We start from the raw sequence: 24472 nt of genomic DNA, 5'->3' as shown, positions 1-24472 counted from the left end.
GGGGCCCTGTGCCAGTGCCAATGCCAACTAGTGGGCCCCCCCTGCTTGCTCAGGATCACAGCACTTGCAAAGTTGAAATACTTACCTCTCCCTGCTCCATTGCCGTGACGTGTTCCAGATTTCCTGGGCCCACTAATTACTTGAACCAGCCCTACCCCCCACAACTTTAGCCAAATGACCCACAATTTCAAATGCCTTCAAATTATTATAAGCTAAATTACGATTGACAAGCTTCAGTAACAAGAATGGATGTTTTTGCCATTAAAATGGGCAGTGTAGATGTTTTCCTGGCCTCCACTCACTGCCGACTATGCTCCCCCATTGACTTGCATTGGGTTTCGTGTTTCGGGCGATACCCGACTTTTCGCGATAATCGGCCGATTCCACTCGACTCGACTTCTAAGATAGTCGGGTTTCGCGTAACACGACTCGACTCCAAAAAGGTCAAGGTCGCTCAACCCTACAGCCTAAGTATGTACAGACACAGAGGGCTAAATAATGCATAAATTGTATGAGAACATGATGCGAGGAACCTGATTATGGTTTAAGTTTTTTTTTGAATGGACAGCACAGGGATAGATAGGTTAATGTGTTGAGGCGGTAGGCCAGTCTGAACAAATGCATTTTTAGGGCACGCTTAAAACTGTGGGGATTGGGGAATTTATCGTATTAACCTGAGTAGTGCATTCCAAAGAATTGGCGCAGCACGTGAAAAGTCTTGGAGACGGGAGAGGGAGGTTCTGATTCTTGAGGATGTTAACATCATGTCACTAGCAGAACGGAGAGCACGGGTAGGGTGGTAGACTTAGACAAGGGAGGAGATGTAGGGTGGTGCTGAGCCATGGAGTGCTTTGTGGATGAGGGTAATAGTTTTGTACTGGTTCTGGAGTGGATGGGTAACCAGTGTAATGACTGACACAGGGTAGAACGGTTGGTGAGGAATATGATCCTGGCTGCAGCAATCAGGACGGATTGGAGAGGGGAGAGTTTGGTAAGAGGGAGGCTGATTAGTAGAGAGTTACAATAGTCCAGACGAGAATGAATAAGAGAAGCAATAAGAGTTTTTGCAAAGTCAAAGGTAAGAAAAGGGCGAATTCTAGAAATGTTTTTGAGATGCAGATAAGTAGAGCAAGCCAGTGATCAGATGTGGGGGAGTGAATGAAAGCTCGGAATCAAGTATGACCCCAAGGCAGCAGGCATTACGCTTGGGAGTAATGGTGGAACCACACACGGAGATGGAAATGTTTGGCAAAGGCAGGTTAGTAGAGGGAGAAAACACGAGGAGTTTTGTTTTTGACAGGTTTCGTTTCAGATAGAGGGAGGACATGATGTTAGAGACAGTGGTAAGACAATCACTAGTGTTTAAAAAAAAGGCAGGTGGGTGTCCTAGCTGGCCATGTGAGTGGAAGCAGGGAAGAGTGCTCCTGCTGCCAGAAGGACAAAAATCCTGCTTTAACCCCGATTTTCGGGGTAAACTCACCTAAATCCAGCTGGCTGAAGGTCCGGAGAGTGCAGTGGTGCGGAGCGGCGGGTCCGGAGTCGGCAGCGATGACCAGGAGACGGCAGAAAGACGCTGGCAACAGCGATGCAGGAGCCGGCCAAGATGGCGCCGATGCTAGGGAGGACGCCGAGAAGGAGAACGCCGCATGTCAGCGGCGCATGGAGGTGGCCGCAAAGCTGCAGCAGTATGCCAGAGTGGAGGCTGCTGAGGAGGCAGAACCAGGATCCGGAGCTGGAGCTGACCAGGAGGTGGAGGAAGCAAGCACGGCTGAGCAGCATGAGGTACAGTGGGGGAAGGAGAGAGGCAGCATGGCGGGGGCTAGTGGGGGACCTGAAGCCATATCACAGGGTGAGGAGCCGACTCTTAGAGATGTTATCACACTGATCTCTTCATGTCAGCAATCCCTGAACTACTTGGCCCAGCAGATGCAGGAAGTTAAAGGGGACACGGCACAGATTAATGCGGCTCTGCAGAAAATGGACAAACGTATAGGAGTGGTGGAGGAGAGGGTGAGCACGGCAGAAGATCACATAGTGAAATTACAAAAAGCTGAAAAGAAGTTTGCCCAAGCAATAGCCGAGCTCTCTGCCAAAAATGAGGATCTGGAAAATAGATCCAGAAGGAATAACATACGTATAGTGGGGCTGCCTGAAATTTGTTGAAAACTGGCTGCTGGAGAAGATTGGGAGCACAGTGTTGACAAAAGTCTTTGCTGTTGAATGGGCTCATAGGGTCCCGCCGCAGCCCCCTGCCCCAGGAGCAAATCCCCGTTCCATGCTTGCTAAAATACTGAACTACAGGGACAGAGACATTATCCTCAGAAAGGCTAGAGAGAAGGAGGATCTGACGGCTGGAGGTCAAAAAATCGCCATTTATCTGGATTATTCCGCTGCGGTTCAGAAGCAGCGGATGAAGTTTACTGGAGTCAAGCGGCGACTGAGGGAGCTGGGAGTGCAGTATTCAGTGATGTTTCCCGCCAAGCTGAGACTGGTGGCTTTTAATAAGACCCACTTTTGCTTGACACCGGAGGACGCTACCCAGTGGCTTGATACTCATTAGAAAAAACTTAAGGGAATGGGCGACTGACATTTCGGCGAGATCCAGTTGGGATTTGTTTTCTCTGTCGATGGAGGAGAGTTCTGCGCTCGTTAGCAATGGTTAAAGAGTTGAGCAACTGTTGGGGGTTTTGCTGGACCATATTGAAGGAATGGCCGGAGGGGACAGTACCGACTACTAAGTATGGGGGAGGAGGGTTATGCTGGGTACTGTGAACTGGTTTGTACTTTTTCTATATGTTCATATAAGTTGAAATGTTAAGATACAATAAAGTGAAAGTTGGGGGGTCAGCTCATACTTGGGAAATTGGATACTTTAAGAAATGATGAGCCACATGATGGGAGATTGTATTAAAATATTGAGTTGGAATGTGAGAGGTCTGGCGGATAAAACACGGCGGGCGGAAAGTCTGCAGTATGTCCGAGAACAGAAGGTCTCAATGATATGTTTGCTAGAGACACATTTAGTGCGGGAGAGGGTGGATGTATTGAATAGGCGCTGGATACAGAGGGCGTATCATTCTACTTTCTCGACGTACTCTAGGGGTGTGTCTGTGTTAATACCTGCGGGGGTGCAGTATGAGGAGGTAATGGTAAAAGAGGATGTGGATGGTCAGTATGTGGTGGTGAAATGTAAAATAAATGGAGTGTTGATATGTATAGCGGCAATGTATATTCCGCCCCATACTCAAGTAAGAAGATAAGAGAGGTGCTGGAGAGGGTAGAGTGTTGGGGATCGTTACCATCTCTAATTATTGGCGATCTTAATAATATCTGTGATGACTTTTGGGACAAAAACAAAAATTCCCAGAATAGAACAGGGGGACATATCACTACGTTTGGGACCTATGTCCGGGAAGTAGGTATGATTGATTTATGGAGAGTTAGACATATTGGGGAAAGGACGTACTCATGCTACTCGCCAGCTCATGGTACTTTATCTAGGATTGACTTGGCGCTGGGTAACTGTTTACTGGACACGATGGTAGGGGAGGTGAGATATTTGCCTAGGGCTCTTTCAGACCATAGTCCAGTTGAGGTGGAATTTCGGCCGGTGCGGACACAGATCGGGAGCAGGAAGGAGTGGAAGATTCACCCTAATTGGCTACACAGTATGGACTTGGAAAAGATAAAGAAGGTGGTGGAATTTTTTTAGATCAACGAGGGAAGTGTAGATGTTCTTACTGTGTGGGAAGCCATGAAGGCGTACTTGAGGGGACTGCTGTTCAGGGATATTAGCAGGTGTAAGAGGAAATCGAGAGAGACAGAGAGGTTGGCGGTTGATGGGCTGAGGATAGCCGAGGATGAGATGGTAATAGCGGGTACTCCGGAAGCTGGGACGAGGCTAAAGGCAGCTCAGAGTCAGTTGGAGGAGGTATTGCTCGGTAAGGCTGAAAGGAAGAGGGAATTCATGAATCTGGCTTTTTACCAGGAGGGCGAATCTGTGGGTAATTTGCTATCGATGGTGGCTTCTGCCCAGAGAAACACTTCCTTTGTTCATTCTTTGGTATCGGAGAGCGGTGTGGCTGTCTCTGAGACTTCAGAGATTTTGGACATTTTTGCGGATTTTTATGCGGACCTATATTCCTCTCAGGTAGATGGGTCGGTGGAGGACACGTGGCGTTCCTTGAGGAATTGGAGCTCCCAAGGCTGAGTGACATAGATAGAGAAGATTTGGAAGCTCCCATCACGGAGGAGGAGTTGGGTCGGGCACTGCAGTCTATGGCTAATGGGAAGGCACCTGGCGTAGATGGATTATAAAAACTTTGGGGAAGTGCTGATCCCTAAATTAAGGGTACTTCTGGAGGAGGCATCTATGCGGGAGGCCATAATTGTGGTGATTCCTAAGGAGGGGAAGGACCCGACACAGCCGGATTCATATCGGCCAATCTCCTTGCTTACTACAGACATTAAACTTCTGGCTAAGGTGTTGGCGATGAGGTTGACAAGTGTTATTTCCGGCCTGGTGCACTCAGACCAGTCCGGCTTTATGCCTGATCGGTCCACTGCGATCAACTTACGAAGGCTGTATATGAATTTGCAACTCAGATCCGACAACTGTGGCCAGAGAGTTATTGCATCTTTAGACGCTCATAAAGCGTTCGATAGTGTGGAGTGGGGATATCTCTGGCAGGTGCTCCTGAGTATGGAGTTTGGACCGCAGTTCATATCCTGGATTCGACTGATGTACTCGATGCCGATGGCTAGGGTTAGGGTAAATAGGCAGTTATCACGAACCATACAACTGGCTAGAGGGACGAGACAGGGGTGTCCACTCTCTCCTCTTTTGTTTGCTCTTGCTGTGGAACCACTGGCTGCTAAGCTTCGACGGTCTGATGAGGTGACTGGGTTTATATATGGGATGATTGAAGAAAGGGTGGCGTTGTATGCGGCTGACATTCTGCTCTTTCTGGCTGACCCGGGTACGTCCTTGGAGGGAGCCATTGGGATTATTGAGCGTTTCGGATCGGTGTCGGGACTTAGGATAAACTGGAGTAAGTCTGTCTTGTTTAAGGTGGATGATGATGGTGGGGAGCCACTGGAGGATGGGCGACTGGAGGTGACTAGCCAATTTAAGTACCTTGGAATATGGGTATCTATGCCTGTTACTGACTATATACATAGAAATCTGACTCCAATCTTAGGTGTTCTTAAAGCAAAAGCGGATGCTTGGCTTAAACTGCATTTATCTATGGTAGGTAGGGTGAATCTTATTAAAATGATTTTGATGCCAAAAATACTGTATATTCTTCATAATGCGCCAGTTTGGATACCACGCGGGAGATTTAGACAGATTAACTCTCTGTTCAGGAATTTGATATGGGGGAGACAGCATCCGCGTATCAAACTGGAGACACTTCAGCGACCCAAGGAAGATGGGGGACTGGCATTGCCTAACCCTGAAATATATTTTCTTGCAGCTCAGAGTCAGCATTTAAAAGGCTGGGCGCATGAAGGGTCATCTGGGGCGGTACAGCGGCTGATGGAAGTGGTGACAAAGAAAGCCAGTAGTACAATGTTTGGAGGATGGATCCCTGGGGGCTCTGGGGAAATTATACCCGACTGTGTTGTTGATACGCAGGCTGTGGGGTAGGCTGAGACATATACGGGGGGTCACGGATTTGACTAGATTCTCACCGCTATGGCATAACAGCAACTTACAGGAGTTTGAGGCACTGGGGGTACTGACAGAATGGCAAGTCAAAGGGATTCAATACGTGTATCAAATAATTGAGCGAGGTGAATTGAAATCATTTTCCCAATTACAGGCGGAATTTGGTCTTGAGACTGTGGGGGAATTTCAGTATTTGCGGATGAGGCATGCTTTTGGAGCTGAGAGTAGAAACGGAGGTATTGGAATTCAGAGGGATATAGTACTGGAGTATGTGTGTAATGAAGGGACTACTGGGGGAGTCATATCTACTTTGTATAAAGATCTGTTGCATACTTTCCTATTGGGGTTTCCAATAATGGCGAGAGCTAAGTGGGAGAGGGATCTGGGTCCAATGGAGAATGAGACTTGGGAGTCGGTGCTAGAATGGGTCCCACGATTGTCACTGAGAGAACCGTATAGAATGTCACAGCTCTATGTGATACACAGGGTTTATAAGTCACCGATGGTGCTACATAAGGCTGGTTTGCGTGATGATTCTGAATGCCCGAGGTGTAAAACTGCAGATGCTGATATACTCCATATGATGTGGACGTGTCCGAGACTGGCTGCTTTTTGGGTGGTAGTTTTGAGTCGTATGGAAGGTGCGTATGGATGCACGGTGCCAAGGGATCCTATAGTGTGCTTGTTGGGATGTGTGGATGAGATTGGAGTGGATAACAACCTAAAGATAGCTATTGCCAGATTGTTATACATGGCTAGGAAGGTAATAGCTCGAAATTGGATTAGGGAAGAACCGCCGTCAAGAGGAGAGTTCCTCCAGTATGTGAAGCAGGGCCTGACATTGGAAAAGGGGTTTTATAAAAAAAAAGAGGGAAAATCAAAATGTTCAATAAAATGTGGTCTCCGTGGATTGTTATGGGATAGGGGTATTATAGAGGGAGAGTTAATTAAGGTTCCTAATTAATGGTAATGTTAAATGTGGCTTATATTATTGGCCGAGGGATTAGATAGTATATTGGTCTAATGATGGAAGTGCTAAGCAAGGTGAACTGAACTGCTTTGTTTCTGTGGGGTTGGGGGGGGGGGTGGGATTGAAGGGGAATGTTTGAAGGGGGGGAAAAAGCTTTGTATTGAAAATGAGAATGTAACATGTCATTTATCTTGTTATTCTTAATAAAAATTTATTTGAATAAAAAAAAAAAGGCAGGTGTGATATCAGGAGAAGAAGTGTATAATTGGGTGTCATCAGCATAGAGATGGTACTGGAAACAAAATCTACTGATTGTTTGTTCAATAGGGGCAGTATACAAAGAGAAGAGAAGGGGGCCTAGGACTGATCCTCGAGGAACCCCAACAGTAAGGCGAGGAGGCGGAACCAGCATAAATACAGTGAAGGAGCGGTCAGAGAGATAGGAGGAGAACCAGGAGAGAATGATGTGCTTGAGGCTGGTGGAGTATAGCATAGTGAGGAGGAACTGACAATCCACAGCATTAAATGCTGGGGAGAGATCCAGGAGAATTAGCGTGGAGTAGTGACCATTAGATTTAGCTGTTAGTAGATCATTAGAGACTTTAGTGAGGGCAGTTTCAGTAGAGTGTAAGGAGGGCAAACCAGATTGAAGGGGGTCGAGAAGAGAGTTGCAGGATACTCCGGTCACATGGGAGTGCACAGGACACAGATGAAAGGATTGAAAGTTTCTTTGTTTATTGAAATCAACAACGCGTTTTGACGGAACAGCTCCATCTTCATCAGGTGGAGAAGAGAGTTAGGTGAGATATAGCGGATAAGACAGGAGTGGACCAGGCGTTCGAGGAGTTTGGAGATGAAGGGAAGATTAGAAACAGGTCTATAGTTAGCGGCACAGTTTTGGTCAAGGGATGTTTTTTTAAGTAATGGATACATGATGGCATGCTTTAATGAGGAGGGAAAGATACCGGAAGAGAGAGAGAGGTTGAATATTTTTGTTAGGTGATAGGAGACAGCAGGGGAACGGGACTGGAGGAGATGTGATGGAATGGGGTCACTGGTGCAAGTGGTCAGGCGAGAAGACGCAAGGATCCCAATTACTTCTTCTTCTGTAACTGGTTCAAAGTCAGAGAGGGAGCTAGATGCAGTGGAGGTGGGAGGACAGTGCATGGTATGAAGGGATTGGGAGATAATTTCCTGTCAGATATGGTAAATTTTTTATTTGAAGTAGTTGGCCAGATCGTCAGCACGGAGATCTATGGTTAGGGCGTGCACTCTTGGGTTGAGTAGGGAATGAAAAGTGTCAAAAAGATGTTTAAGGTTATTGGACAGTGAGGTGATGAGGGTGTTAAAATAGGTTTGTTTGGAGACCTGAAGGGCAGAGTTGTATGTTTTATGCATGAACTTATAATGGATGAAATCTTTGGGTAGATTAGATGTTCTCCAGGTGTTTGGCGGACCTTGGGCAGCATGTGCCACAGTTGTCGCCATCTGTGCTGATTTGTTCTGTGTATAGGAGATGCAGTTTCATCCAGGGCATGTTGCAGTATTTCATTATATGGCTTCAGTGCAGAATCAGGACATGAGAGGGAGGAGATAGTGGCCAATGAGGACTGCAAGTTCAGCATAAGTTTCTGGGTGTTAATGGCCTGTAGGTTTCTATAAGTTTGGAAAGTGGGGATGACCTGAGCAGGATGGCAGTTCTTGATAGAGAATGAAAGAAGGTTTTGGTCAGAAAGCGGGAGAGGGGAGTTTGTGAAATCGTCCACTGAGCAAATCCAGGAGAAGACCAAGTCGAGGGAGTTTCCGTCTTCAAGCATTGGAGAGTTAGTATGATGCGAGAGGCCGAAAGAAGAGGTTAGAGATAAAAGGTGAGAAGCAGATGGGGAGAGGAGAAAAGCAATGGGAATGTCGAAAACACCCATGATGAGGGTAGGGATGTCACAGAAGAGAAAGTGTGGAAGCCAGGTGGTGAAATGATCCAGGAATTGATGAGAGGGGCCGGGAGGATGATATTCCACCTCCACTCGCATGAAGAAGGGGATGAAGAGTCTGAAAAAATGGACTTCAAAAGAAGGGAAGACAAGTGAGGGTACTTGGGGAATAACTTGGAAGGTACATTTGGTTGATAGGAGCAGACCAATGCCTCCACCTGCTCTGTTGTCCGATCTTGGGGAACGAGAAAAGTGTAGTCCACCATATGAAAGAGCAGCAGCAGCGGTGGTGTCTGACTGCTGGATCCAGGTTTCAGTAAGAGCCAGAAGGTTAAGAGAGCAAGAAAGGAAGTCATGGATGAAAGGGAGTTTATTACAAGCAGAGTGACAATTCCAAAGGGCACAAGTGAAAGAGGCAGAAGGCATGGAGGGAATATTAATAAGGTTAGAGGGGTTTCTAAGTGTAGCAGTTGGAAGGTTAGACTTGCTATAACATGGGGTCCGGGGTTAGGAGAGATGTCTCCTGCGATTAGGAGAAGAAGGATAGAAAGAGTGAGCAGATGGTTAAGTGATTTGTGAGAGCGTCTCGTGTGTTGGATGGTGGGAATGAATGGATCTGCGCTGTTAAGCAATGTGAACAGAGTGTGAGTGCTATACATAGGAGATGAAAGGACAGAGGGGCTGATATGGATTGAGTGTAAAGAGTGTTAATGCACTGGCGGTGAATGTGAGTGAATGAAGCAGCCAGGATATAGATTATACAAATGCATATTCTGAATATTTCTTGTGTTCCAAATGTACAGGGAGTAGATTATTTGTCTTAGCCGTCTCCTGCCCTGTCCAACTGCCATGTTGTAACTGCCAGTACTTCAATAAATGTACTTAGATTAAATGTACATAAATGCAATCCCCCTGCATAAATGCTTCCCCAGGCTATGTCTCAATATATAGGAGACTAGCTCTTAGATCTACTTTTTTTCCCTCTCATTAGCAATCAATCAAACTAACTTGAGACAGCAGGACACAATAAATGTAGTGAACAGATAAACAAAGGTCCAGGCCTACATGGATCATAAATCACTTTGAATACAGTTATGTGACCTCTCTGCAACAGAATGACAAGCAGAAGTAAGTTCAATATCTATATACAAAAACAAATGCTTACTAAGATGGCTAACAAATCTAGATACTGTACATGCAGGATTCAATGATATGATTACCATTCAGGTTGCTTGCTGACAATGAATGGAGTAAAAAGACATGTAAGGTAGTTCAGTTCAGATTTTGAATGATCTGATTACCTGTATGAAGAGAATAGAGATGCATGTTAGATTCATCCATGTTGTAACTGCCAGCACTTCAATAAATGTACTTAGATTAAATGTACATAAATGCAATCCCCCTGCATAAAATCATGCATGTTTCATCAGTGTTCGTTCCATATGTCAGTTTTTCATAAGATGTTTTCACATGAAAAAATAAACACATTTAATATCTACAATGTCAATCATGGACAGCACAGATAGCACAGTAATTTCAGCCTTGTATGCGTAATTTTAATACATGACCAGGATAAAAAACGACTCCACATACGGCAATCAGACTAGTTCCCTGGACCAATGCCCTATCAACGGATCTAATATGTATTACCTATAACATTATACTTTTCAAGAAAGGCATCCAGTCCCTTTTTAAATTTTAGCAGTGAATCACTCAATACAATGTCATACGGCAGAGAGTTCAGTAGTCTCACTACTCTTACAGTAAAGAATCTGTGTCTGTGATTATGCTTAAACCTTCTTTACTCCAAACGCAGAGGATGCCCCCTTGTCCCCATCTCAGGTCCACGAGTCAAAAGATCATTAGAAAGGTCTTTGTATTGTCCCATCATGTATTTATACATTAAATTAAGATCATCCCTTAGCCTTCCTTTTTCCAAACTAAATAACCCCAAGTGTAATAACCTATCTTGGTATTGCAGACCCCCCAGTCCTCTAATAACCTTGGTCGCTCTTCTCTGCACGCGCTCTAGTTCGGCTATGTCTTTCTTATACACCGGAGACCAGAACTGTGCACAGTATTCTAAGTGTGGTCGAACTAGTGACTTGTATAGAGGTAAAATTATGTTCTCCTCATGTGCATCTATGCCTCTTTTAATGCATCCCATTATTTTATTTGCCTTTCTAGCAGCTGCCTGACACTGTCGACTAAATGTGAGTTTGTTGCCCACCCATACCCCCAGGTCTTTTTCATTGACGGTTTTGCCCAGTGTTTTACAATTAAGCACATAGTTATACATCTTATTTCTTCTGCCCAAGTGCATGACCTTACATTTATCCCCATTAATGCTCATTTTCCATTTATCAGCCCAAGCTTCTAGTTTACATAAATCCTCCTGTAATACAAAATTGCCCTCTTCTGTATCGATTACCCTGCAGAGTGAAGTGTCATCTGCAAATATTGAAATTCTGCTCTGTATGCCCCATACAAGGTCATTAATAAATATGTTAAAAAGAAGAGGGCCTAAGGCTGCCGTCACACTAGCAGTATTTGGTCAGTATTTTACATCAGTATTTGTAGCCAAAACCAGGAGTGGAACAATTAGAGGAAAAGTATAATAGAAACATATGCACCACTTCTGTATTTATCACCCACTCCTGGTTTTGGCTACAAATACTGATGTAAAATACTGACCAAATACTGATAGTGTGATGGCAGCCTAATACTGACCCCTGTGGTACCCCACTAATAACCGTGACCCAGTCTGAGTGTGTTCCACTAATAACCACAATTCGTTTCCTATACCTGAGCCCGTTCTTAAGCCTCTTACACATTTTATGTTCAAGCTTTTGTGTGGCACATTATCAAAAGCTTTTGAAAAGTCCATACACACTACGTCCACTGCGTGTCCTTGGTCCAGTTAGGAACTTACCTCTTCATAGAAGCTTATTAGATTAGTTTGACAGGAATGGTCCCTAGTAAACCCATGTCATTATTGGGTCATGAGGTTATTTCTCTTCAGATACTCCAGTATAGAACCTCTTAGAATACCCTCCAGGATTTTACCCACAGTAGAGATTAAGCTTACTGACCTATAATTTCCAAGTTCAGTTTTTGTCCCCATTTTGAATATTGGCACCACATTTGCTTTACGCCAGTCCTGTGGTACAGACCCTGTTATTATGGAATCTTTAAAGATTAAAAATAATGGTCTATAAATAACTGTACTTAATTCCTGTAGTACTCGGGGGTGTATCCATTCCTGGATTTGTCAATTTCAGTGATTTTTAGACGCTGCCATACTTCCTGCTGGGTTAAGCAGGTGACATTTAATGGGGAATTTATGTCACTGATCATGTTGTCTGCCATGGGATTTTCTTGTGTAAGTACTGTTGAAAAACAGTGATTTAGCATATTGGCATTTTCCTCATCCACCATTTCACCCACACTATTTTTAATCCCTTTCTGCCATTGGACGTACTATTCCGTCCATGTGGGGTGGGCCCTACTTTCCAAGGATGGAATAGTACATCCAGGGCGATCAGCCGCGCTTACGGGGGGAGCGCGGCCGATCGCGGCCGGGTGTCAGCTGACTATCGCAGCTGACATCCGGCATTATGTGCCAGGAGTGGTTACGGACCGCCCCCAGCACATTAACCCCCGGATCAAACATGATGGCAGTGTTCCGGCGGTATAGGGAAGCATCGCACAGGGAGGGGGCTCCCTGCATGCTTCCCTGAGATCCTCAGAGCAACACGATGTGATCGCGTTGCTCAGAGGGTCCTTACCTCCTCCTCACTGCAGCAGGCCTGGATCCAAAATGGCCGCGGGGCTGCATCCGGGTCCTGCAGGGAGGTGACTTCACAGCGCCTGCTCAGAGCAGGCGATGGGAAGCCTCCAGGAGTGCACGTCAGATCGCTGATCTGACACAGTGTACAGAAAAATGTCAGATCAGCAATCTGTCACTTTACTGTGATGTCCCCCCCTGGGGCAAAGTAAAAAAGTAAAAAAAAAAAAAAATTTACATGTCCCAAAAAAAAAAAAAATCCTAAATAAGTAATAAAAAAATATATTGTTCCAATAAATACATTCCTTTATCTAAATAAAAAAAACAATAAAAGTACACATATTTAGTATCGCCGCGTCCGTAACGACGCGACCTATAAAGCTGTCCAACTACTTAACCCCTTCAGTGAACACCGTAAAAAAAAATCGAGGCAAAAAACAACGCCTTATTATCATACCGCCGAACAAAAAGTGGAATAACATGCAATTAAAAAGACAGATATAAATAACCATGGTACCGCTGAAAACGCCATCTTGTCCCGCAAAAAACGAGCTGCAACACAGTATCATCAGCGAAAAAATAAAAAAGTTATAGTCCTCAGAATAAAGCGATGCAAAAATAATTATTTTTTCTATAAAATAGTTTTTATCGTATAAAAGCGCCAAAACATAAAAAAATGATATAAGTGAGGTATCGCTGTAATCGTACTGATCCGAAGAATAAAACTGCTTTATTCATTTTACCAAACGCGGAACGGTATAAACGCCTCCCCCTCCCAAAAGAAATTCATGAATAGCTGGTTTTTGGTAATTCTGCCTCACAAAAATCGGAATAAAAAGTGATCAAAAATGTCACGTGCCCAAAAATGTTACCAATAAAAACGTCAACTCGTCCCGCAAAAAACAAGACCTTACATGACTCTGTGGTCCAAAATATGGAAAAATTATAGCTCTCAAAATGTGGTAATGCAAAAAATATTTTTTGCAATAAAAAGTGTCTTTTAGTGTGTGACGGCTGCCAATCATAAAAATCTGCTAGAAAACCCGCTATAAATAGTAAATGAAACCCCCCTTCATCACCCCCTTAGTTAGGGAAAAATAAAAAAATTAAAAAAAATGTATTTATTTTCATTTTCCCGTTAGGGTTAGGGCTAGGGTTAGGGTTAGGGCTAAGGTTAGGGCTAGGGTTAGGGTTAGGGCTAGGGTTAGGGTTAAGGCTAGGGTTAGGGCTAGGGTTAGGGCTACGGTTAGGGCTAGGGTTAGGGTTAGGGCTAGGGTTGTTGTGGATTCTGTTTTTGGGCTCCCTCTGGTGGTTACAGATGGTACTGGGTGACTTGTGTTCTCTGCGGTCTCTGGTGTCCACCTGTTCTATCAGGATATGGGAGTTTCCTATTTAACCTGGCTTTCTTGTCATTTCCTCGCCGGCGATCAATGTAATCAGTGTGTCTTGTTACCTCTGCTTTCCGCTTCTGTAATCATCAGGACAAGCTAAGTTTTTGATTTTCCTGTTCCACGTTTTGCTTTATTTTTGTTTTAGTCCAGCTTGCAGTTATGTGATTCCTTGTTGCTGGTTGCTCTAGTGGGCTGATATTACTCCTCATGTTCCATGAGTTGGCACATGAGTTCAGGTAATTTCAGGATGGGTTTTTGTAGGGTTTTTCGCTGACCGCGCAGTTCACTTTTGTATCCTCTGCTATCTAGTTTTAGCGGGCCTCATTTTGCTGAATCTGTTTTCATTACTACGTATGTGCTTTCCTCTCATTTCACCGTCATTACATGTGGGGGGCTGCTATTTCTGTGGGGTGTTTCTCTGGAGGCAAGAGAGGTCTTTGTTTCTTCTAATAGGGGAAGCTAGTCCTTCGGCTGGCGCGAGACGTCTAGAATCATCGTAGGCACGTTCCCCGGCTACTGCTAGTGTTGTGAATTAGGTTCAGGATCGCGGTCAGCTCAGTTTCCATCACCCTAGAGCTTGTTCTGTTTTTTTGTGTGCTTGTCCTTTTGTGATCCCCTGCCATTGGGATCATGACAGTATCGCCGGCCAAAAGTGGTAATCGTATTGGCTGAAGTAGGAGGAAAAGTAGTTTGAGGAAGTTTTTTTTTTTTTTTTTTTTTCCCCTTCCCTCAGAGTTTGCTGCCTAGCCTTAATTGCAGCCTGGCTGCGTCTTACCTCCTCTTAATCCTTGAATGGCTCTGACCTCAGCTGTTTATCATGGACGTCCAGAGTTTGGCTTCCAGCCTGAATAATCTTGCTGCTAAGGTTCAAAATATACAAGATTTTGTTGTACATGCTCCTATGTCTGAACCTAGAATTCCTATCCCAGAGTTTTTTTCTGGAGATAGATCTAGTTTTTTGAATTTTAGGAACAATTGCAAGTTGTTTCTTTCTTTGAAATCTCGCTCCTCTGGAGACCCTGCTCAGCAAGTCAAAATTGTAATATCTTTCCTGCGGGGTGACCCTCAGAATTGGGCATTTGCATTGGCACCAGGGGATCCTGCGTTGCTCAATGTGGATGCGTTTTTTCTGGCATTGGGTTTGCTCTCTGAGGAACCTAACCTAGAGATTCAGGCTGAAAAAGCTTTATTGGCTCTCTCTCAGGGGCAAGATGAAGCAGAAATATATTGTCAGAAATTTCGGAAATGGTCGGTGCTTACTCAGTGGAATGAGTGCGCTCTGGCTGCAAAATTCAGAGATGGCCTTTCTGGGGCCATTAACCCCTTTACCCCCAAGGGTGGTTTTCACGTTATGGGCCGGGCCAATTTTTACAATTCTGACCACTGTCCCTTTATGAGGTTATAACTCTGGAACGCTTCAACGGATCCCGGTGATTCTGACATTGTTTTCTCGTGACATATTGTACTTCATGATAGTGGTAAAATTTCTTTGATATTACTTGCGATTATTTGTGAAAAAAACGGAAATATGGCGAAAATTTTGAAAATTTTGCAATTTTCCAAATTTGAATTTTTATGCAATTAAATCACAGAGATATGTCACACAAAATACTTAATAAGTAACATTTCCCACATGTCTACTTTACAACAGCACAATTTTGGAACCAAAATTTTTTTTTTTTTAGGGAGTTATAAGGGTTAAAAGTTGACCAGCAATTTCTCATTTTTACAACACCATTTTATTTTAGGGGCCACATCTCATTTGAAGTCATTTTGAGGGGTCTATATGATAGAAAATACCCAAGCGTGACACCATTCTAAAAACTGCACCCCTCAAGGTTCTCAAAACCACATTCAAGAAGTTTATTAACCCTTCAGGTGTTTCACAGGAATTTTTGGAATGTTTAAATAAAAATTAACATTTTACTTTTTTTCACAAAAAATTTATTTCAGCTCCAATTTGTTTTATTTTGCCAAGAGTAACAGGAGAAAATGGACCCCAAACCTTGTTGTACAATTTGTCCTGAGTACGCTGATACCACATAAGTGGAGGTAAACCACTGTTTGGGCGCATGACAGAGCTTGGAAGCGAAGGAGCGCCATTTGACTTTTTAATGCAAAATTGACTGGAATTGAGATGGGACGCCATGTTGCGTTTGGAGAGCCACTGATGTGCCTAAACATTGAAACCCCCCACAAGTGACACCATTTTGGAAAGTAGACCCCCTAAGGAACTTATCTAGAGGTGTGGTGAGCACTTTGACCCACCAAGTGCTTCACAGAAGTTTATAATGCAGAACCGTAAAAATAAAAAATATTTTTTGTAAAAAAAATGATCTTTTCGCCCCCAATTTTTTATTTTCCCAATGGTAAGAGAAGAATTTGGAACCAAAAAGTTGTTGCACAATTTGTCCTGAGTACTCTGATACCCCATATGTGGGGGTAAACCACTGTTTGGGCGCATGGGAGACCTCGGAAGGGAAGGAGTGCCGTTTGACCTTTCAATGCAAAATTGACAGGAATTGAGATGGGACGCCATGTTGCGTTTGAAGAGCCACTGATGTGCCTAAACATTGAAACCCCCCACAAGTGACACCATTTTGGAAAGTAGACCCCCTAAGGAACTTATCTAGAGGTATGGTGAGCACTTTGACCCACCAAGTGCTTCACAGAAGTTTATAATGCAGAACCGTAAAAATAAAAAATCAGGTTTTATTCACAAAAATTATCTTTTCGCCCCCAATTTTTTATTTTCCCAATGGTAAGAGAAGAAATTGGAACGAAAAAGTTGTTGTCAAATTTGTCCTCAGTACGCTGATACCCCATATGTGGGGGTAAACCACTGTTTGGGCGCATGGGAGAGCTCGGAAGGGAAGGAGCGCCGTTTGACTTTTCAATGCAAAATTCACAGGAATTGAGATGAGACGCCATGTTGTGTTTGGAGAGCCACTGATGTGCCTAAACATTGAAACTCCCCACAAGTGACACCATTTTGGAAAGTAGACCCCCTAAGGAACTTATCTAGATGTGTTGTGAGCACTTTGACCCACAAAGAGCTTCACAGAAGTTTATAATGCAGAGCCGTAAAAATAAAACAAATTTTTTTTCCCACAAATATTTTTTTTTAGCCCCCAGTTTTGTATTTTCCCGAGGGGAACAGGAGAAATTGGACCCCAAAATTTGTTGTGCAATTTGTCCTGAGTGCGCTGATACCCCATATGTGGGGGGGAACCACCGTTTGGGCGCATGGGAAGGCTCGGAAGGGAAGGAGCGCCGTTTGAAATACAGACTTAGATGGAATGGTCTGCAGGCGTCACATTGCGTTTGCAGAGCCCCTAATGTACCTAAACAATAGAAACCCCCCACAAGTGACCCCATATTGGAAACTAGACCCCCCAAGGAACTTATCTAGATGTGTTGTGAGAACTTTGAGCCCCCAAGTGTTTCACTACAGTTTCTAACGCAGAGCCGTGAAAATAAAAAGAAAAATTCCCCCCAAAATTATTTTTTAGCCCCCAGTTTTGTATTTTCTCGAGGGTAACAGGAGAAATTGGACCCCAAAATTTGTTGTCCAATTTGTCCTGAGTGCGCTGATGCCCCATATGTGGAGGGGAACCACCGTTTGGGCGCATGGGAGGGCTCGGAAGGGAAGGAGCGCCATTTGGAATGCAGACTTAGATGGAATGGTCTGCAGGCGTCACATTGCGTTTGCAGAGCCCCTGATGTACCTAAACAGTAGAAACCCCCAACAAGTGACCCCATATTGGAAACTAGACCCCCCCATGAACTTATCTAGATGTGTTGTGAGAACTTTGAGCCCACACGTATTTCACTACAGTTTATAACGCAGAGCCGTGAAAATTAAAAAAAAAATTTTTTCCCACAAAACTTATCTTTTAGCCCCCAGTTTTGTATTTTCCCAAGGGTAACAGGAGAACTTGGACCCTAAAAGTTGTTGTACTATTTGTCCTGAGTACGCTGATACCCCATATATTGGGGTAAACTCCTGTTTGGGCACACGGTAGAGCTCGGAAGGGAAGGAGCACTGTTTTACTTTTTCAACGCAGAATTGGCTGGAATTGAGATCGGACGCCATGTTGCGTTTGGAGAGCCCCTGATGTGTCTAAACAGTGGAAACCCCCCAATTATAACTGAAACCCTAATCCAAACACACCCCTAACTCTAATTCCAACGGTAACCCTAACCACACCTCTAACCCTGACACACCCCTAACCCTAATCCCAACCCTATTCCCAACCGCAAATGTAATCCAAACCCTAACCCTAACTTTAGCCCCAACCCTAACTGTAGCCTTAACCCTAACTGTAGCCTTAGCCCTAACTGTAGCCTTAACCCTAACTGTAGCCTTAACCCTAGCCCTAACCATAACCCTAGCCCTAGCCCTAACCCTAGCCCTAACCCTAGCCCTAACCCTAGCCCTAACCCTAGCCCTAACCCTAACCCTAGCCCTAACCCTAGCCCTAACCCTAACCCTAGCCCTAACCCTAACCCTAGCCCTAACCCTAACCCTAGCCCTAACCCTAGCCCTAACCTCAGCCCTAACCCTAGCCCTAACCCTAACCCTAGCCCTAGCCCTAACCCTAACCCTAGCCCTAACCCTAATGGGAAAATGGAAATAAATACATTTTTTAAATTTTTTTTACTTTTCCCTAACTAAGGGGGTAATGAAGGGGGGTTTGATTTACTTTTATAGCAGATTTTTTAGCGGATTTTTATGATTGGCAGCCGTCACTCACTGAAAGACGCTTTCTATTGCAAAAAATATTTTTTGCGTTACCACATTTTGAGAGCTATAATTTTTCCATATTTGAGTCCACAGAGTCATGTGAGGTCTTGTTTTTTGCGGGACGAGTTGACGTTTTTATTGGTAACACTTTCGGGCACGTGACATTTTTTGATCGCCTTTTATTCCGATTTTTGTGATTCAGAATTACCAAAAACCAGCTATTCATGAATTTCTTTTGGGGGAGGCGTTTATACCGTTCCGCGTTTGGTAAAATTGATAAAGCCGTTTTATTCTTCGGGTCAGTACAATTACAGCGATACCTCATTTATATCATTTTTTTATGTTTTGGCGCTTTTATACGATAAAAACTATTTTATAGAAAAAATAATTATTTTTGCATCGCTTTATTCTGAGGACTATAACTTTTTTATTTTTTTGCTGATGTTGCTGTATTGTGGCTCATTTTTTGCGGGACAAGATGACGTTTTCAGCGGTATCATGGTTATTTATATCTGTCTTTTTGATCGCGTGTTATTCCACTTTTTGTTCGGCGGTATGATAAGAAAGCGTTGTTTTTTGCCTCGTTTTTTTTTTTTCTTACGGTGTTTACTGAAGGGGTTAACTAGTGGGCCAGTTTTATAGGTCGGGTCGTTACGGACGCGGCGATACTAAATATGTGTACTTTTATTGTTTTTTTTTTATTATTTAGATAAAGAAATGTATTTATGGGAATAATATATATATATTTTTTTCATTATTTAGGATTTTTTTTTTTTTTTTTTTTTTTACACACTTGTAAAAAAAATTTTTTTTAACTTTTTTACTTTGTCCCAGGGGGGGACAATACAGATCGGTGATCTGCCAGTTTGCACAGCACTCTGACAGATCACCGATCTGTCTCAGAGCGCTGCAGCGTTACCAAGTGCCTGCTCTGAGCAGGCACTTGGTAAGCCACCTCCCTCCCTGCAGGACCCGGATCCGCGGCCATATTGGATCCGGGACTTGATGCAGGGAGGGAGGTAGGAGACCCCCGGAGCAACGCGATCACATCGCGTTGCTGCGGGGGTCTCAGGGAAGCCCGCAGGGAGCCCCCTCCCTGCGCGATGCTTCCCTGCACCGCCGGCACATCGCGATCATGTTTGATCGCGGTGTGCCGGGGGTTAATGTGTCGGGGGCGGTCCGTGACCGCTCCTGGCACATAGTGCCGGATGTCAGCTGCGATAAGCAGCTGACACCCGGCTGCGATCGGCCGCGCTCCCCCCGTGGGCGCGGCCGATCGGCTATGACGTACTATTCCGTCCTTGGGAAGTAAAGCCCACCCCACATGGACGGAATAGTACGTCTAATGGCAGAAAGGGGTTAAAGATGTTATGGTGGGGTTCCCGGCGCCTACAGGTCTGAATGAGTCTATGACTATGGCTATTCAGATTGATCGGCGTTTACGGGAGCGCAAACCTGTGCATCATTTGGCGGTGTCTTCTGAACAGGCACCTGAGACAATGCAATGTGATAGAATTCAGTCCAGAAGTGAACGGCAAAACTATAGGCGGAAAAATGGGTTGTGTTTTTATTGTGGTGATTCAGCTCATGTTATATCAGCATGCTCTAAACGCACAAAAAAGGTTGATAAGTCTGTTGCCATTAGTACTTTACAGTCTAAGTTCATTCTGTCTGTGACTCTGATTTGTTCATTATCAGCCATTTCCGTCGATGCCTATGTGGATTCAGGCGCTGCCCTGAGTCTTATGGATTGGTCATTTGCCAACCGCTGTGGGTTTAGTCTGGAGCCTCTGGAAGTCCCTATTCCTTTGAAAAGAGTTGACTCTACACCTTTGGCTATGAATAAACCTCAGTACTGGACACACGTGACCATGCGTATGACTCCCGTTCATCAGGAGGTGATTCGCTTCCTGGTACTGTATAATTTACATGATGTCTTAGTGCTTGGTCTGCCATGGTTACAGACTCATAATCCAGTCTTGGACTGGAAGGCGATGTCTGTGTTAAGCTGGGGATGTCAGGGGGTTCATGATGATGCACCTCCGATTTCTATCGCTTCATCTACTCCTTCTGAGGTTCCTGTATTTTTGTCTGATTATCGGGATCTGTTTGAGGAGCCTAAGCTCAATTCGCTTCCTCCTCACAGGGATTGCGATTGTGCTATAGATTTGATTCCTGGCAGTACATTTCCTAAAGGTCGTTTGTTCAATCTGTCAGTGCCAGAGCATACTGCTATGTGGGATTATGTTAAGGAGTCCTTGGAAAAGGGACATATCCGTCCATCTTCATCTCCTTTGGGAGCAGGTTTTTTTTTCGTGGCCAAAAAAGATGGTTCCTTGAGGCCTTGTATAGATTACCGTCTTTTGAATAAGATTACGGTCAAATATCAGTATCCTTTGCCATTGTTGACTGATTTGTTCGCTCGCATTAAGGGGGCTAAATGGTTCACTAAGATTGATCTTCGGGGTGCGTATAATCTTGTGCGGATTAAGCAGGGCGATGAGTGGAAAACCGCATTTAATACGCCTGAGGGCCATTTTGAGTATTTGGTGATGCCTTTTGGACTTTCTAATGCTCCTTCTGTCTTCCAGTCCTTTATGCACGATATTTTCCGTGAATATCTGGATAAATTTATGATTGTGTATTTGGATGATGTTTTGTTTTTTTCTGATGACTGGGAGTCCCATGTTCAGCAGGTCAGGAAGGTGTTTCAGGTCCTGCGGGCCAATTCTTTGTTTGTAAAGGGTTCAAAGTGTCTCTTTGGAGTCCAGAAGATTTCTTTTTTGGGGTATATTTTTTCCCCTTCTACTATTGAGATGGATCCCGTCAAGGTTCAAGCTATTTGTGACTGGACGCAGCCTACATCTCTTAAGAGTCTACAGAAGTTCTTGGGCTTTGCTAATTTTTATCGTCGTTTCATAACTAATTTTTCTAGTGTTGTTAAGCCTTTGACGGATCTGACTAAGAAGGGTGCTGATGTTGCTGATTGGTCTCCTGCGGCTGTGGAGGCCTTTCAGGAACTTAAGCGCCGGTTTTCTTCTGCTCCTGTGTTGCGTCAGCCAGATGTTTCACTTCCTTTTCAGGTTGAGGTTGATGCTTCTGAGATTGGAGCGGGGGCGGTTTTGTCACAGAGAAGCTCCGGTTGCTCGGTGATGAAGCCATGTGCGTTCTTTTCTAGAAAGTTTTCGCCCACTGAGCGGAATTATGATGTTGGTAATCGGGAGCTTTTGGCCATGAAGTGGGCATTTGAGGAGTGGCGTCATTGGCTTGAGGGTGCTAGACATCGTGTGGTGGTCTTGACTGATCACAAAAATCTGATTTACCTTGAGTCTGCCAAGCATCTGAATCCTAGACAGGCTCGTTGGTCACTGTTTTTCTCCCGTTTCGATTTTGTGGTTTCATACCTGCCAGGTTCAAAGAATGTGAAGGCGGATGCTCTTTCTAGGAGTTTTGTGCCTGATTCCCCTGGAAATTCTGAGCCCACTGGTATCCTTAGGGATGGGGTGATTTTGTCGGCTGTCTTCCCAGACTTGCGACGTGCTTTGCAGGAGTTTCAGGCGGATAAACCTGATCGTTGTCTGCCTGAAAGACTGTTTGTTCCGGATAATTGGACCAGTAGAGTCATCTCCGAGGTCCATTCTTCTGCGTTGGCAGGTCATCCTGGAATATTTGGTACTAGAGACTTGGTGGCCAGGTCTTTTTGGTGGCCTTCCTTGTCGAGGGATGTGCGTTCTTTTGTGCAGTCTTGTGAAGTTTGCGCTCGGGCTAAGCCTTGCTGTTCTCGGGCCAGTGGATTGTTGTCACCTTTGCCTATCCCGAAGAGGCCTTGGACGCACATTTCCATGGACTTTATTTCGGATCTCCCTGTCTCTCAAAAAATGTCCGTCATCTGGGTTGTGTGTGACCGCTTTTCTAAGATGGTTCATCTGGTCCCCTTGCCTAAGTTACCTTCCTCCTCTGAGTTGGTCCCTCTGTTTTTTCAGAACGTGGTTCGTTTGCATGGGATTCCGGAGAACATTGTTTCTGACAGGGGATCCCAGTTTGTGTCTAGATTTTGGCGGACGTTCTGTGCTAAGATGGGCATTGATTTGTCCTTTTCGTCTGCATTCCATCCTCAGACGAATGGCCAGACGGAACGAACTAATCAGACCTTGGAAACTTATTTAAGGTGTTTTGTTTCTGCTGATCAAGATGACTGGGTTACCTTTTTGCCGCTTGCCGAATTTGCCCTTAATAATCGGGCTAGTTCTGCTACCTTGGTTTCTCCTTTCTTTTGTAATTCGGGGTTTCATCCTCGTTTTTCCTCTGGTCAGGTGGAGCCTTCTGATTGTCCTGGAGTGGACATGGTGGTGGATAGGTTGCATCAGATTTGGAGTCATGTGGTGGACAATTTGAAGTTGTCCCAGGAGAGGGCTCAGCAGTTTGCTAATCGCCGTCGCCGCGTGGGTCCTCGACTTCGTGTTGGGGACTTGGTGTGGTTGTCTTCTCATTTTGTTCCTATGAAGGTCTCTTCTCCTAAGTTCAAGCCTCGGTTTATCGGTCCCTATAGGATCTTGGAAATTCTTAACCCTGTGTCGTTTCTTTTGGATCTCCCGGCATCGTTTGCTATTCATAATGTGTTCCATAGGTCGTTGTTGCGGAAGTATGAGGTACCTGTTGTTCCTTCTCTTGAGCCTCCTGCTCTGGTGCTGGTGGAGGGAGAATTGGAGTATGTTGTGGAGAAGATCTTGGATTCTCGTGTTTCCAGACGGAAACTTCAGTATTTGGTCAAGTGGAAGGGTTATGGTCAGGAGGATAATTCTTGGGTGGTTGCCTCTGATGTTCATGTTGCTGATTTGGTCCGTGCATTTCATAGGGCTCATCCTGGTCGCCCTGGTGGTTCTCGTGAGGGTTCGGTGACCCCTCCTCAAGGGGGGGGGTACTGTTGTGGATTCTGTTTTTGGGCTCCCTCTGGTGGTTGCAGATGGTACTGGGTGACTTGTGTTCTCTGCGGTCTCTGGTGTCCACCTGTTCTATCAGCATATGGGAGTTTCCTATTTAACCTGGCTTTCTTGTCTTTTCCTCGCCGGCGATCAATGTAATCAGTGTGTCTTGTTACCTCTGCTTTCCGCTTCTGTAATCATCAGGACAAGCTAAGTTTTTGATTTTCCTGTTCCACGTTTTGCTTTATTTTTGTTTTAGTCCAGCTTGCAGTTATGTGATTCCTTGTTGCTGGTTGCTCTAGTGGGCTGATATTACTCCTCATGTTCCATGAGTTGGCATATGAGTTCAGGTAATTTCAGGATGGTTTTTTGTAGGGTTTTTCGTTGACCGCGCAGTTCACTTTTGTATCCTCTGCTATCTAGTTTTAGCGGGCCTCATTTTGCTGAATCTGTTTTCATTACTACGTATGTGCTTTCCTCTCATTTCACCGTCATTACATGTGGGGGGCTGCTATTTCTGTGGGGTGTTTCTCTGGAGGCAAGAGAGGTCTTTGTTTCTTCTAATAGGGGAAGCTAGTCCTTCGGCTGGCGCGAGACGTCTAGAATCATCGTAGGCACGTTCCCCGGCTACTGCTAGTGTTGTGAATTAGGTTCAGGATTGCGGTCAGCTCAGTTTCCATCACCCTAGAGCTTGTTCTGTTTTTTGTGTGCTTGTCCTTTTGTGATCCCCTGCCATTGGGATCATGACATAGGGTTACGGCTAGGGTTAGGGTTGGGGCTAAAGCTAGGGTTAGGGTTGGGGCTAAAGTTAGTGTTAGGGTTCTCACAACACATCTAGATAAGTTCCTTGATGGGTATAGTTTCCAATATGGGGTCACTTGTGGGGGGTTTCTACTGTTTAGTTACATCAGGGGCTCTGCAAATGCAATGTGACGCCTGCAGACCAATCCATCTAAGTCTGCTTTCCAAATGGCGCTCCTTCCCTTCCTAGCTCTGCCTTGCACGCAAACGGTTGTTCCCCCCACATATTGGGTATCAGTGTACTCAGGACAA

This window comes from Ranitomeya imitator, chromosome 4, assembly GCF_032444005.1.
Source record: "Ranitomeya imitator isolate aRanImi1 chromosome 4, aRanImi1.pri, whole genome shotgun sequence".
Classification (NCBI taxonomy): domain Eukaryota; kingdom Metazoa; phylum Chordata; class Amphibia; order Anura; family Dendrobatidae; genus Ranitomeya; species Ranitomeya imitator.
Note: the sequence above shows the minus strand (reverse complement) of the source record.